Source organism: Mobula birostris, chromosome 10, assembly GCF_030028105.1.
Source record: "Mobula birostris isolate sMobBir1 chromosome 10, sMobBir1.hap1, whole genome shotgun sequence".
Lineage (NCBI taxonomy): Eukaryota > Metazoa > Chordata > Chondrichthyes > Myliobatiformes > Myliobatidae > Mobula > Mobula birostris.
In genome coordinates this window covers 88066399-88081508 of record NC_092379.1, presented here as the reverse complement: position 1 = coordinate 88081508, position 15110 = coordinate 88066399, and positions in this window count along the sequence as shown.

Below are 15110 nucleotides of genomic sequence, written 5' to 3'. Positions count from 1 at the left end.
CATGTCCTCTGGTTTTTTTCTCCCCTTGCCTCAGAGGAAAAAGCCTGCTTGCATTCACTCTATCTATACCCATCATAATTTTATATACCTCTATCAAATCTCCCCTGATTCTTCTACGCTCCAGGGAATAAAGTCCTAACCTATTCAACCTTTCTCTGTAACTGAGTTTCTCAAGTCCCGGCAACATCCTTGTAAACCTTCCCTGCACTCTTTCAACCTTATTTATATCCTTCCTGTAATTTGGTGACCAAAACTGAACACAATACTCCAGATTTGGCCTCACCAATGCCTTATACAACCTCATCATAACATTTCAGCTCTTATACTCAATACTTCAATTAATAAAGGCCAATGTACCAAAAGTTCTCTTTACGACCCTATCTACCTGTGACGACACTTTTAGGGAATTTTGTATCTGTATTTCCAGATCCCTCTGTTCCACTGCACTCCTCAGTGCCTTACCATTAAACCTATATGTTCTACGTTGGTTTGTCCTTCCAACGTGCAATACCTCACACTTGTCAGTATTAAACTCCATCTGCCACTTTTCAGCCCATTTTTCCAGCTGGTCCGAGTCCCCCTGCAGACTCTGAAAACCTTCCTCACTGTCTACTACACCTCCAATCTTTGTATCATCAGCAAACTTGCTGATCCAATTTACCACATTATCATCCAGATCATTGATATAGATGACAAATAACAATGGACCCAGCACTGATCCCTGTGGCACACCACTAGTTACAGGCCTCCACTCAGAGAAGAAATTCTCTACCACCACTCTCTGGCTTCTTCCATCGAGCCAATGTCTAATCCAATTTACCACCTCTCCATGTATACCTAGCGACTGAATTTTCCTAACTAACCTCCCATGCGAGACCTTGTCAAAGACCTTACTGAAGTCCATGTAGACAATATCCACTGCCTTCCCTTCATCCACTTTCCTGGTAACCTCCTCAAAAAACTCCAACAGATTGGTCAAACATGACCTACCACGCACAAAGCCATGTTGACTCTTCCTAACAAGCTCCTGTCTATCCAAATGCTTGTAGATTCTGTCTCTTAGTACTCCCTCCAATAACTTACCTACTACTGACGTTAAACTCACCGGCCTATAATTTCCCGGATTACTTTTTGATCCTTTTTTAAACAACGGAACAACATGAGCCACTCTCCAATCCTCCAGCACTTCACCCGTAGACAGCGACATTTTAAATATTTCTGCCAGGGCCCCCGCAATTTCAACACTAGTCTCCTTCAAGGTCTGAGGGAACACTCTGTCAGGTCCCGGGGATTTATCCACTTTAATTTTCCTCAAGACAGCAAGCACCTCCTCCTTTTCAATCTGTATAGTTTCCATGGTCTCACTACTTGATTCCCTCAATTCCATAGATTTCATGCCAGCTTCCTTAGTAAATACAGACGCAAAAAACCCATTTAAGATCTCCCCCATTTCCTTTGGTTCCGCACAAAGCCGACCACTCTGATCTTCAAGAGGACCAATTTTATCCCTTACAATCCTTTTGCTCTTAATATACTTGTAAAAGCTCTTTGGATTATCCTTCACTTTGACTGCCAAGGCAACCTCATGTCTTCTTTTAGCCCTCCTGATTTCTTTCTTAAGTATTTTCTTGCACTTCTTATACTCCTCAAGCACCTGATTTACCCCCTGTTTCCTATACATTTCATACAACTCCCTCTTCTTCTTTATCAGAGTTGCAATATCCCTTGAGAGCCAAGGTTCCTTATTCCTATTCAATTTGCCTTTAATCCTGACAGGAACATACAAACTCTGCACTCTCAAAATTTCCCCTTTGAAGGCTTCCCACCTACCAATCACATCTTTGCCAGAGAACAACCTGTCCGAATCCACGCTTTTTAGATCCTTTCTCATTTCTTCAAATTTGGCCTTCTTCCAGTTCAGAACCTCAACCCTAGGACCAGATCTATCCTTGTCCATGATCAAATTGAAACTAATGGTGTTATGATCACTGGAACCAAAGTGCTCCCCTACACAGACTTCTGTCACTTGCCCTAATTCGTTACCTAACAGGAGATCCAATATTGCATCCCCTCTAGTTGGTCCCTCCATATATTGATTTAGAAAACTTTCCTGAACACATTTTACAAACTCTAAACCATCTAGACCCCTAACAGTATGGGAGTCCTAATCAATGTATGGAAAATTAAAATCCCCTACCACCACAACTTTATGTTTCCTGCAGCTGCCTGCTATCTCTCTGCAGATTTGCTCTTCCAAGTCTCGTTGACTATTGGGTGGTCTGTAATACAATCCCACTATACCTGAATCTATTTGTTTGCATTCTAATTGCAAACTTCTCCATTTGGCTGCTGGAATTACTTTTTCAGTCGCATTATGTTATTTTTATTGCTGATGCTCTACTAACTTGATATAACTAAGTGTGGAAGTAGAATAACAAAGAACATTGGCATAGAAATTAATTTGTTTCCAAATGAAGTGCTAAAACTGTGTCATTCTTTGCTGATTGAAAAAGTTTTCAAAGGATCGTAATCATCAATTAGAATGCTAGTAAGATATTGCAGGCCATTACGTCTTCCCAATAATGATTTTATTTGCAATCAACGTGAAATAAAACTTCCAATGGAATTTGATGCACTTAGCTACTCAATGATGACAACAGAGTCCCAGCCCTCAAATAGACCCACCAAATGCACACACACCACATAAGAGCTAGCATACAGATTGCAGAACACTGAAGCAGCTGAAAGCACAGTATGTTCCTTCCCCTCCACACCAATGACATTTGTGAGGACAGAATTTGAAAGAGGATAGAAGATCTTTATGCCTGCAAAGAAAAGAGGCATTCTAAGTAGCAGCAAGTTTGTTGTGAGATTTGTTTCCTGGAGAGAAAGCCTTCCTGTTAAGTCATAGATCCTGACAGTTTTTTTTCTTGAAAATGTATGAAGATTTCAGTGCATATACCAAGGTGGGATTTCTATACCTTATATTTGCTGACTTAGAGAAGCAACCTCTCAAGCACCACATTAACATTGCTACATTTGGTGACAACCAAATATTCCCCACTTCCTCCACTCTTCCTAAATTATCCCCACACTTACTGATAGCCAGCCAGTAATGCACACTTTCACAAAGTAAACCAGCCATGATGCACTTTGATTTTGTTTTGTTCTAATGGGCCAAGATGCTGTTTGAATAAAATGGATACTTGTCACTTCAGAGCAGAACAGCCCTCCTTGTAAGCTTACCCTTAGGATACTGGGGTAGCTGAAACTCATATCCAGTGTTCTCAGAGCAGACTGGCAAGCCTCTGCAATGTCTTGGGCACTAGCGTACAAAGTACTGAGGACATCTTTAGGGAGCAGTGTCTCAGGAAGGCAGCGTCCATTACTAAGGACCTCCAGCACCAGGGCATGCCCTTTTCTCACTGTTGCCATCAGGTAGGAGGTACAGAAGTCTGAAGACATGCACTCAGCGATTCAGGAACAGCTTCTTCCCCTCTGCCATCTGATTCCTAAATGAACATTGAAGCTTTGGACACTACCTCACTTTTTTTAATAAACAGTTTTTCTGTTTTTGCACATTTAAAAAAATCTATTCAGTATAGATAATTGATTTACTTGTTTATTTATCGTTCTGTTCTATCTTTTTTTTTCTCTCTCTTGACTAGGTTATGTATTGTATTGAACTGCTGCTGCTAAGCTAATAAATTTCACATCACATGCCAGTGATAATAAACCTGATTCTGATTATGCTTTTTTTCCATTTAATTCCTTCCTTAATAGTGATCACTTCTGTCCAAAATGTTCTGGATGTATGTTGAAACTCTCCATGAAGGAACCATGTGCACAGTATTGCCATGTTGCTGTGCTCTAGTTCACCAGAGAGCCTGGCCACCACCCCAGGTGTCCAAGCACACAAGTAGGAGGAAAAGGACTTAAAAGCATGGTCACTGGCAGTGAGGAATTTGGTAACGTTATATCCATCTCTGCTCAGCACCAGCTCAGATAATAGTAAGGTAATTGAGAAACACAGATTAGAGAGAATGTTCCTCTCACTGAACTTCCCAACCTTCTGAAATCTTTCACCCTCTCCGATAGAGTCACATTTATCCTGTAACATGGTGTTAGGACTATGTGATGTCTTCATGTTGTAACCCAACTATTATCTTACCTATTTCTAGCAGAAACTTTGAGCTCTGCATTTTATGCTTCAACTACTAATAAAATGCTCCCACCTACCTTATTAATCATCCATTCTGCTACCTTTAAGGATCCAAAGCTAGAAATTCCAAGGTCATTGTTTTCATGAAAATACTCAACATCCTCTCATTTATTGATTGGTTCCTTTTCATAATCTCTCATTAACTCTAAATTAAATTTATTTTCGTCATTTTTCTATCTAAATGTGTTAACCACCTATATCTTCCTGCAATCTAACAATTTCTTCCTCACTAACAATCACAGAGCAAGATTTTTTTAATCATTTCAAAAAATTCTTTAATTCAAAATCATTAACATATCAGAACAAACAAAGAAGCCGGTACTGAGCCCTGTGAAACCTGATTGATAACAGTCCCTTATTTATAACTGCCATCTGTCAAATGATCCATGTTTGGATACAATTTATCACTCGCCATCAAAACCCATTTTCTTTTCTTTTTTCTTTTGATCAGCATCCCTTGTGGGATTCTGTCAGATGCCCAACTAAATCTATGTTGACTACATCAAATCCATTGCCATTATTGTTCCTCTTTGTTACTCTCTCAAAGAGCTCAATTGTGCTTATCAGTCATGATCTTCAACTGACGAATCTACACTGACCATAATTAATCTGTGCTATCTTGAATGAAGGCTGATACTGCCCAGAAAATGGATTCCAATAATTTGCCCACCAGCAGCATTAAACTAACTAGTGTGTAAGTAATTGGTTTATGCCTATGCACATTAGCAGCTCGCTCATCCTTTTCCATCATTCTTACACCCAGAGAATTGTTCTCTAATCCTCAGTTATTTCTCTGACATTTTTAATAACCTGAAATACTCTCATTTGGTGATCTATATATATTGAAAGATGATAAGCTGATCCTTACTCATTACTTCCCACAAATTAATCTTTACCACGACATTGGTAAAGTCCTCTCTTTTGTAAAGGCAGTCACAAAATAATCTTTAAGAACCTTATTTACATCATCCATTGGTCTCCAATTTCCTTACTTATTCTCACACTAAACATGTACCTATGAACTATCTATAAACTTTTTTTTATTGTACTTGTCTTTGTTTTTTCACACTCTCTACACTTCCTCTACCCTCCTAGCATTCAGCTCTTGGAATCAGACATATCCTACGTTTTATTAAAGGCAAATTGAGTAGGAATAAGGATTAAAGGCAAATTGAATAGGAATAAGGAACCTTGGCTCTCAAGGGATATTGCAACTCTGATAAAGAAGAAGAAGGAGTTGTATGAAATGTATAGGAAACAGGGGGTAAATCAGGTGCTTGAGGAGTATAAGAAGTGCAAGAAAATACTTAAGAAAGAAATCAGGAGGGCTAAAAGAAGACATGAGGTTGCCTTGGCAGTCAAAGTGAAGGATAATCCAAAGAGCTTTTACAAGTATATTAAGCGCAAAAGGATTGTAAGGGATAAAATTGGTCCTCTTGAAGATCAGAGTGGTCGGCTTTGTGCGGAACCAAAGGAAATGGGGGAGATCTTAAATAGGTTTTTTGCGTCTGTATTTACTAAGGAAGCTGGCATGAAATCTATGGAATTGAGGGAATCAAGTAGTGAGACCATGGAAACTGTACAGATTGAAAAGGAGGAGGTGCTTGCTGTCGTGAGGAAAATTAAAGTGGATAAATCCCCGGGACCTGACAGAGTGTTCCCTCGGACCTTAAAGGAGACTAGTGTTGAAATTGCGGGGGCCCTGGCAGAAATATTTAAAATGTCGCTGTCTACGGGTGAAGTGCCGGAGGATTGGAGAGTGGCTCATGTTGTTCCGTTGTTTAAAAAAGGATCAAAAAGTAATCCGGGAAATTATAGGCTGGTGAGTTTAACGTCAGTAGTAGGTAAGTTATTGGAGGGAGTACTAAGAGACAGAATCTACAAGCATTTGGATAGACAGGGGCTTGTTAGGAAGAGTCAACATGGCTTTGTGCGTGGTAGGTCATGTTTGACCAATCTGTTGGAGTTTTTTGAGGAGGTTACCAGGAAAGTGGATGAAGGGAAGGCAGTGGATATTGTCTACATGGACTTCAGTAAGGTCTTTGACAAGGTCCCGCTTGGGAGGTTAGTTAGGAAAATTCAGTCGCTAGGTATACATGGAGAGGTGGTAAATTGGATTAGACATTGGCTCGATGGAAGAAGCCAGAGAGTGGTGGTAGAGAATTTCTTCTCTGATGGGAGGCCTGTGACTAGTGGTGTGCCACAGGGATCAGTGCTGGGTCCATTGTTATTTGTCATCTATATCGATGATCTGGATGATAATATGGTAAATTGGATCAGCAAGTTTGCTGATGATACAAAGATTGGAGGTGTAGTAGACAGTGAGGAAGGTTTTCAGAGCCTGCAGAGGGACTTGGACCAGCTGGAAAAATGGGCTGAAAAGTGGCAGATGGAGTTTAATACTGACAAGTGTGAGGTATTGCACGTTGGAAGGACAAACCAACGTAGAACATACATGGTTAATGGTAAGGCACTGAGGAGTGCAGTGGAACAGAGGGATCTGGAAATACAGATACAAAATTCCCTAAAAGTGTCATCACAGGTAGATAGGGTCGTAAAGAGAGCTTTTGGTACATTGGCCTTTATTAATCGAAGTATTGAGTATAAGAGCTGGAATGTTATGATGAGGTTGTATAAGGTATTGGTGAGGCTGAATCTGCAGTATTGTGTTCAGTTTTGGTCACCAAATTACAGGAAGGATATAAATAAGGTTGAAAGAGTGCAGGGAAGGTTTACAAGGATGTTGCCGGGACTTGAGAAACTCAGTTACAGAGAAAGGTTGAATAGGTTAGGACTTTATTCCCTGGAGCGTAGAAGAATGAGGGGAGATTTGATAGAGGTATAGAAAATTATGATGGGTATAGATAGAGTGAATGCAAGCAGGCTTTTTCCTCTGAGGCAAGGGGAGAAAAAAAACCAGAGGACATGGGTTAAGGGTGAGGGGGGAAAAGTTTAAAGGGAACATTAGGGGGGGCTTCTTCGCACAGAGAGTGGTGGGAGTATGGAATGAGCTGCCAGACGAGGTGGTAAATGCGGGTCCTTTTGTAACATTTAAGAATAAATTGGACGGATACATGGATGGGAGGTGTATGGAGGGATATGGTCTGTGTGCAGGTCAGTGGGACTAGGCAGAAAATGGTTCGACACAGCCAAGAAGGGCCAAAGGACCTGTTTCTGTGCTGTAGTTTCTATGGTTCTATGGTTTTAAGAATTTATCCTTCCAATGGTTTAGATTTGGCAGCTTGAGTCATCTTCTTTGAGCTTACCCTGAAACCTAATCCTTGATCCTTGAAACTCCTTCTTAAATATCTCTCAGTACTCTCTGATTTAACTTTAAACATCTGTTTCCAGTCTACCTTTGCTAAAATCTTGTAAATCTGGTTAATTGCCATTGATCCATTTACTTCTATTTTATCTTCATCTTTTTTCTAAGACTGTACTAAAGTGGAACTGAATAATGAACATCACCAAAGATTTACTAGAACTTTCCCAGTTTCATTCCTTGAAACAAAATGCAGAATTGTAGCTGTCCCACCACCCACTCACTTGTGCTTGCTGTAAAGCCTGGCTGTAAAGGTTCTCTTGAAAGCAACCTATGAAGCCCATTTTTCTGCCTTCATGATTCTGCACTTGTCAGAAGTTTCCCTGCAAATTGCTGTAATATTTCCCTCACTTGTAGCGTACACCTAATAGTGTGCTTGTTTTTGCTTCAACCAATATATCCTCTTCAGATAATCCTTCCAGCAAATTATCCCTTCTCAAGGCTATAATTGTTGCTTTTACCAATGCAACCATAAACCCATTCTCTCAAATTCTTTTGCCCAGCTCACCTGAGAAAACTGTAACCAAGGATGTCAATCCGACAGTCCTGCTCCTCTTTCAATCGCATTTACATAATACCCAGAATTTTGTACTTTCATTTCTTTACTGGTGTTCTCAACCTTATTCACTACAACCTTCACTAAATATCAAATAGCATGAAGCATTGACAAAATAGATTTCTTTTGTGCTTACTTTCCTACCTATGTCTACTTTGCTTTTCAATCTTTCTTGTTATTTTGCTGCTTTCCATTTCCTGTTCTGCTCTTCTCCCTTCTGACTTTTTGCTTATCTTTCTATTCCTTTGTTAAGTTTGTTTAACTCCTCCCCTTAAGGAATAGCAAAGTTACCTTGACCCAACACCATTGATTTAGATTAGCTGGGACTCTATGTATGCTAACTTCTACATAATTTATCACAAAATCCCAAGACTCTAAATATCTCCCTCATGCAGTGCCCCTTTAGTCAAGCATTGATCTGCCCCATCCTTCTATTTCTATACTCTCTGGTTGTATTGGGTTGGGTTAATCAGACCCAAAAGACCCAGGCCAACCTGAGTGTCCAGGAAATGTGGTAATAAGCACAACAGAATAACTTAAGCCTAATTTATTATCATAAAACAGAAAGCACAAATAAACCACACTAAACACTATGTAGTAACTTACAAAGATTTCAGGACTCGTGATTCTTAGTCACCGCTCCATTGCTGCCATCAACGGGGGATTTTATTGCCGCTGGTGTTGGGGATACTCCGAATTCCAACTCGTAAAATCATCCTGGGTCCATCCAAGGCACCGATCGATCACAATTGCTCAGTCAAAGTGAAGTTCCGAGAAATGAGCAAATGTGTCTCAATAAATAGGTGTTCAATCCACAAGCATAGCGAGACATGCAGAGATAAATAAATTCTTTGACCTTTTGTATTCATCCAACTGGTGCCTTGAGGTTAAGAAAGAATCCAGAGGCTAATAGCAAACATTTAACGAGCCTATGGTGTTTAACTTGTACAGGCATCTTACATGCTGTGAGCTCACAAAGTGCTAAAGTGTCGCTTGGAATTGTTCAACTAATATTTTAAAAAATTTAATACACCATACCACACTGGCACATGACAGCAGGAGTAATTTAGAGATTACAGTCTTTGAGGTCATGCTTCTTAATCTCTTTCTGACCTCTTAAAGTTTGCCTTCAGGACTTCATGTCATTATTACTGAGACATGAATGACAATGTGATATTGGTTACTTCACCTCCTCCAGAGTGCTCTGCAGCTGCTTAATGAAACACATAACCCCGTCATCAGTAAGATAATATACACAATCCTAGAATCATGTGTGCAACTACAGAAATGTTTGTCTGTTTCCCAAACTATTAAATCTCTGATAACTATTGCTCTTCTGAACTTTCTCCTCTCCTGCTGAACAACTCAGCCACCCATTGTGCTATGGTCTCAGCTCCAACCCATTCCCAATGGAACATTCTTCCTCATTATTGTTCGGAAGTGAATATTGGTTAAAAAGCAAGATGCCTTCAGGGCTCTCTTTCCTGTTTTTTTGTCTGACTGACGGTTAGTCCTCGGTGACTGAAAGTAAATAGAAAGATATTTGTTAGCTCAAAATTTGTGTCATTCTGCTTTTAAATGAAATGAACACAGTGCACTTTTGCCAGTTCTCATGATGAGGTCTTGACACACTGCAATGATTGCTTATACCATTGGGTATTAAAACCGTGCACTTCAAGGTTTTGAAAGATGGAGATTAAAATTCATCTTTCGAGCTCATAGGACGAGATGTTTCAATCATGTTAATAAGCAGATCCTAACTCGGGTCATGGCATAGAGATCTTGAGGTGGGGCTTGGTGGGTGACAGGTGCTTCCCAGGGTTCATCAAGGGGCCTGGTAAATATCTGACACTTCCCTAATCCTTGTAAATACAAAATACCAGGAAGGGATATTGTCTACTCTGAGACTGTGGGATGGAGAGGGCAGATTGCCGCAGTGGACCTACAGAGCTCTGTTTAAAAAAATCTTAATTTAACTGTTCATTTTCCGTGTTAGGTGATCCCAAACTCTGTATATCTGCTGATATCTCCCCTTACACCAGGCACATGGTTGTCTTGGCAGCTAATGAAAGGAACATTCCCCTAACTGACCAGGAACCATCTCATACAATCAGGCTTGTTTCTGGTGAACTGCCTTGAGGAATACAGGATGGCTGAAAATGTAGGGCAGGACTTCAATTACATTATCATTTAATTGACCTGAAACATCAACTGTTTATTCATGTCCATGGATGCTGTCTGACCTGCTGAGTTCCACCAGCATTTTGTGTGTGTTGCTTTGGGTTTCCAGCATCTGCAGACATTCTCATGTTTATCATTATGTCTGTTTTCTTTCACAATTATTAAAAGGTTAGTAAGAATTTCATACTTGTATTCTAGCCTTTGAAGAGTGTTTCCCCAAATAGGGTTAGACTAGATATATCCCAGGAGGACAGCAACCTCAGCTGAATTGCCCCCATGCTTAAATATTCATTCAAGTTTTCATATATTTCCAATTTTTTCACTGTTTGCTATTCTAATATCTTTCCTGTGATGTTTTTATTTGCAGACATCCATATTCTGGTCATGTGTATTAAGGTACTAAGTAATTATGAAGTGTGGACTTTGGCAATATGTCTGGTGGTTTGTATTTACAATTTAAATTTTCATTCTGTGCAGTTAACATTAGTTCCGTGGTCTTCCATAATAGTACCAGATCAATCTGCTGCTTGTGAGGCTAGAATTTATAAATGAAACCCAGGGGAAGGCTTGATGCAAAGAGATATTGGCAAATTTATTGTCAATTGTGTCATGTTAACCAGTTACACGGTGCAATAATCATTCTGAAAGAGGCACGTTTAAAGCAAAAAGTGGATTCTATGTGCATTTTATGCTTTTGCTTTGATTGATTATCTCAAAAACAAAAGCATGTTTGTTGCTTTAGATATTGTTCAATTATACCACTCAATGGCGGCTGATTGCTGTGTCATTACAAAATAGGATTAAAGCGTATGGTAGTAATTGGCAAGAACAATGGCAGTTTCAGAGGGTAGTACAGGTCACAATTAATAAGATGCTAGTGCTCCTGTCTCATTGTGATTGTCAGAATGCCAGACAAGACCAGATGCAGTCAAGCTGTTCTAATCTTCCTTGGAAGTTGACTCATGTCTTCCCACTTTAAGGACAAAATGACTGTGAACACAGTTCTTCAATATTATTCTTATCTACTCTATTACTGACATCACATAAGTTATTTATTACTGAGTTGTAAAGACCCCATGAAGTCAGATATAAACAGTGTATGGGGCAGGAGGATATTTTTCTTTGTTTAGTTGGGAGCTGTTTATTCTTGTACAATTCGACAGCTATAGTAATTTTCTACTCCATTGAGGTTTGGATAGTCAGAGGCTTTTCCCCAGGGTTGAAATGGCTAGCATGAGAGGGTATAGTTTTAAGGTGCTTGGAAGTAGGTACAGAGGAGATGTCAGGGGTAAGTTTTTTTAGGCAGAGAGTGGTGAGCATGTGGAATGGGCTGCCGGCGGCAGTGGTGGAGGTGGAAATAATAGGGTTTTTTAAGAGACTCCTGGATAGCTACATGGAGCTTAGAAGACTAGAGGGCTATGGACAAGGCCTACGTATTTCTAAGGTAGGGACATGTTCGGCACAGCTGTGTGGGCCGAAAGGCCTGTATTGTACTGTGGGTTTTCTATGTTCTATGTTTCTATCAGCACAACCTTTCCAAATGGTTAGAGTTGTTTATGACAAAGTTAAACTCTTAACAAGTATTCATTGTTTACCTTTCTGTTGTAAACATAACAAAACATAAATTACGGGCAATGATCTGCTTGAAGTTTCAAGGACACTTGGGCTGGCCTCTAAGGCATATTGCCTTCTTGTCAGCATTTATCAAATGCATGTCGATGGGTTAAATGAATTGGCCTACATTAATCCAAGCGACAACAGCTAAGATGTTTGCATCATTGTCCTCAGAAGCTTTTAGACATTCCAGGTAAATTACAGTACTTTGTCCCTGCACAAGTATCTGGAAAACTTCACATGCAGATGGTCTTATCAAGTAGCAAAGCAGCATAAATATAAGAAAGCATTGGGGATTGTGAGGAATGACAAGGAGAAGGACAGAAAGGGGTGGCAGAAAGGGGTAACAGAAAGGGGCGACAGATGACTCAATTGTCTTCAACTCATCAACTATTAGTTTGTAAGAATTGTACCTGTTTTTGGAAATCCTTTGTAGTTTGTAAATCTTTTGAAATTCAGAAATCTTCCTCCCTCTATCTTATCTATCCCCTTCATAATTTTATATGTTTCTATAAGATTTCCTTTCATTCTTCTGAATTCCAGTGAGTACAGTCCCAGGCGACTCAATCTCTCCTCATAGTCCAACCCCGTCACCTCTGGAATCAACCTGGTGAACCTCCTCTGCAGCACCTCCAAAGCCAGTATAGCCTTCCTCAAGTAAGGAGACCAAAACTTCATGCAGTTCTCCAGATGTGGCCTCACCAGTACCATGCACAGTTGCAGCATTACTTCCCTGCTCTTAAATTCAATCCCTCTCACAATGAAGGCCAACATTCCATTTGCCTTCTTAATAGCCTGCTGCACCTGTAAACCAACCTTTGTGATTCATGCATAAGTACTCCCAAGTCCCTCTGCACAGCACCAGGCTATGATTTTTTTTTTACCATTTAAATAATAATCTGCTCTTTACTTTTTCCTTCCAAAGTAGATGACCTCGCATTTACCAACATTGTCCCCATCTATCAGACCCTTGCCCACTCATTTATCCTATCTATATCTCTCTGCAGACTCTCCGTATCTTCTGCACCATTTGATTTTCCACTCAATTTAGTATCATCAGCAAACCTAGGCACACTACACTCAGTCCCCTCTTCCAGATCGTTAATGTGTATCATGAACAGTTGTGGGCCCAGCACCGACCCTTGTGGCACACTGCTCACCACTGATTGCCAACCAGAGTAACACCCATGTACCCCAACTCTCTGCTTTCTATTAGTTAACTAATCCTCTATCCATGCTAATACATCACCCTCAACTCTATTCCTCTTTATCTTATGGATAAGTCCTTAATGTTGCCCTTGTCGAATACCTTCTGGAAATCCAAGTAAATAATGTCCATCTGTTCCTCTCTATCCACTGCACTCATTATATCTTCAATGAACTCCAGTAAATTTGACAAACAGGACCTGACTTTACTGTATCCATGCTGTGTCTGCCTGATGGATTTATTTCTTTCTAGATGCCTCTCTGTTTCTTCTTTAATGATAGCTTCAAGCATTTTCCCAACTACAGATCCCAGTCTTCAGGTTTCCTGCTTTTCTAGACCAATTTCTATGTCTTCTTATGAATCTAATGATTTCTTTTATGACCACAGTTGGCCTACCTTTTTAAAAACAAATCCCAGAAAGGAATAGACAATTGTCATTCATCAATGAGTTCCGTACATGTTTGCCATTGCCAACCCCGTAAGCATTCCCTATCTTATCCATTTCTTGATTTGCACTATCTTAGTTTCCTTTATTTTGATATTAAAATCTACTCTTTTATTCTTTCTCTTAAAAAATAATTCAGTTCTAGGCAGAGGAGATTCTTTGTCAGTCATAAACAGTTCTTGCATATTGTATTATGAAATAATAAAGTTAACAAATATACTTTTTGCTTAGAGTTTAATGAGAAATTAATACCCAAATGCAACATCATGAAAATCATGGGGAGGATGTGTGGGAGTTGAAATTAACAGGAGAGGGGTATAAGTTGATTCACAATTCAGTGGGTTTCTCTTCCTCAGCATGTTGATTGCTATATTTCATATAAAAATACATGCTATTTGGATACAGTTATAATTATGAAAAACTCTGTCCATCAAATTGCTAGCTATTGTGCTGAAGCTTGTTGCAAAAGAAGACTTGTTTAAAAATAAAGAGTGAATAGGCAACTCCTCAAATAATTCCATCTTTAAAAAAATGAATGTCAATGGAAGGATGGCATGGCTTATTTTAGAAGTATGTCTGTATCAGGGACACCTGTAATTCTAAAGATTTATATTGTAACTGCTGACAAAAAGAACACACACCAGCAAAGCCTTTTCTTCATTAATAAAGAAACCTTTCTCTTCTTGAAGCTGGAACCTTCTCTGCAGTCTCATATTTTCTACATTCTATCCCCATTGTCTGAAACTGGTGATATATTTGGGAGATCACCATAATGAAAATCTGTGTTGGTGGGAGGGAAGAAGGGAATGCAATGAGTTAATGCCCAAAAGGGAGGGAATTATTTAATGATCAGGATAAATTATAATTTTGTTAGCAAGGTATTTAATTCATTCATGATGTACATGTGTTTATTCAGATAACCCAATGTGGTTAAATTGCTACATATTATAATGTTGAAGTAGATGTAATAATGATGCCTTATTCTTATTTACTTCTTAACATCATTAAAACGATGATATTTGAAGCAATATGCATGTTGTATAGATAAGCAATTGGCCAAAGCTGAAGGAGAATGGTTTTCAACAGAATGTTTTAATATAAAATATCATCAACATTAGAAACCGCTGACTGACTTCATCCCATCTCCTACCAGCTGAATGAAAATGACTGAGGTAGTGATTAGGCTTTAAGACATGCTGCCTGAGTTACCGCAACAGGGAGTGAACATATATCTGACTGTAAAGCAGCCTGCACAAAATATACTGTAGTAATATTCATGAGAAGAGGAGGAAGCAGCAGCTATGACACAATTACACCGACTCCCACCATAAGTATTATTTTCTTCAAGAATCTTTGTGCATATATCTGTGATAACTGTTTAAAATAGCCCTTCAAAATCATTCTGACAACACACATCAAAGTTGCTGGTGAATGCAGCAGGCCAGGCAGCATCTCTAGGAAGAGGTACAATCGACGTTTCAGGCCGAGACCCTTCGTCAGGACGAAAGGTCTCGGCCTGAAACGTCGATTGTACCTCTTCCTAGAGATGCTGCCTGGCCTTCT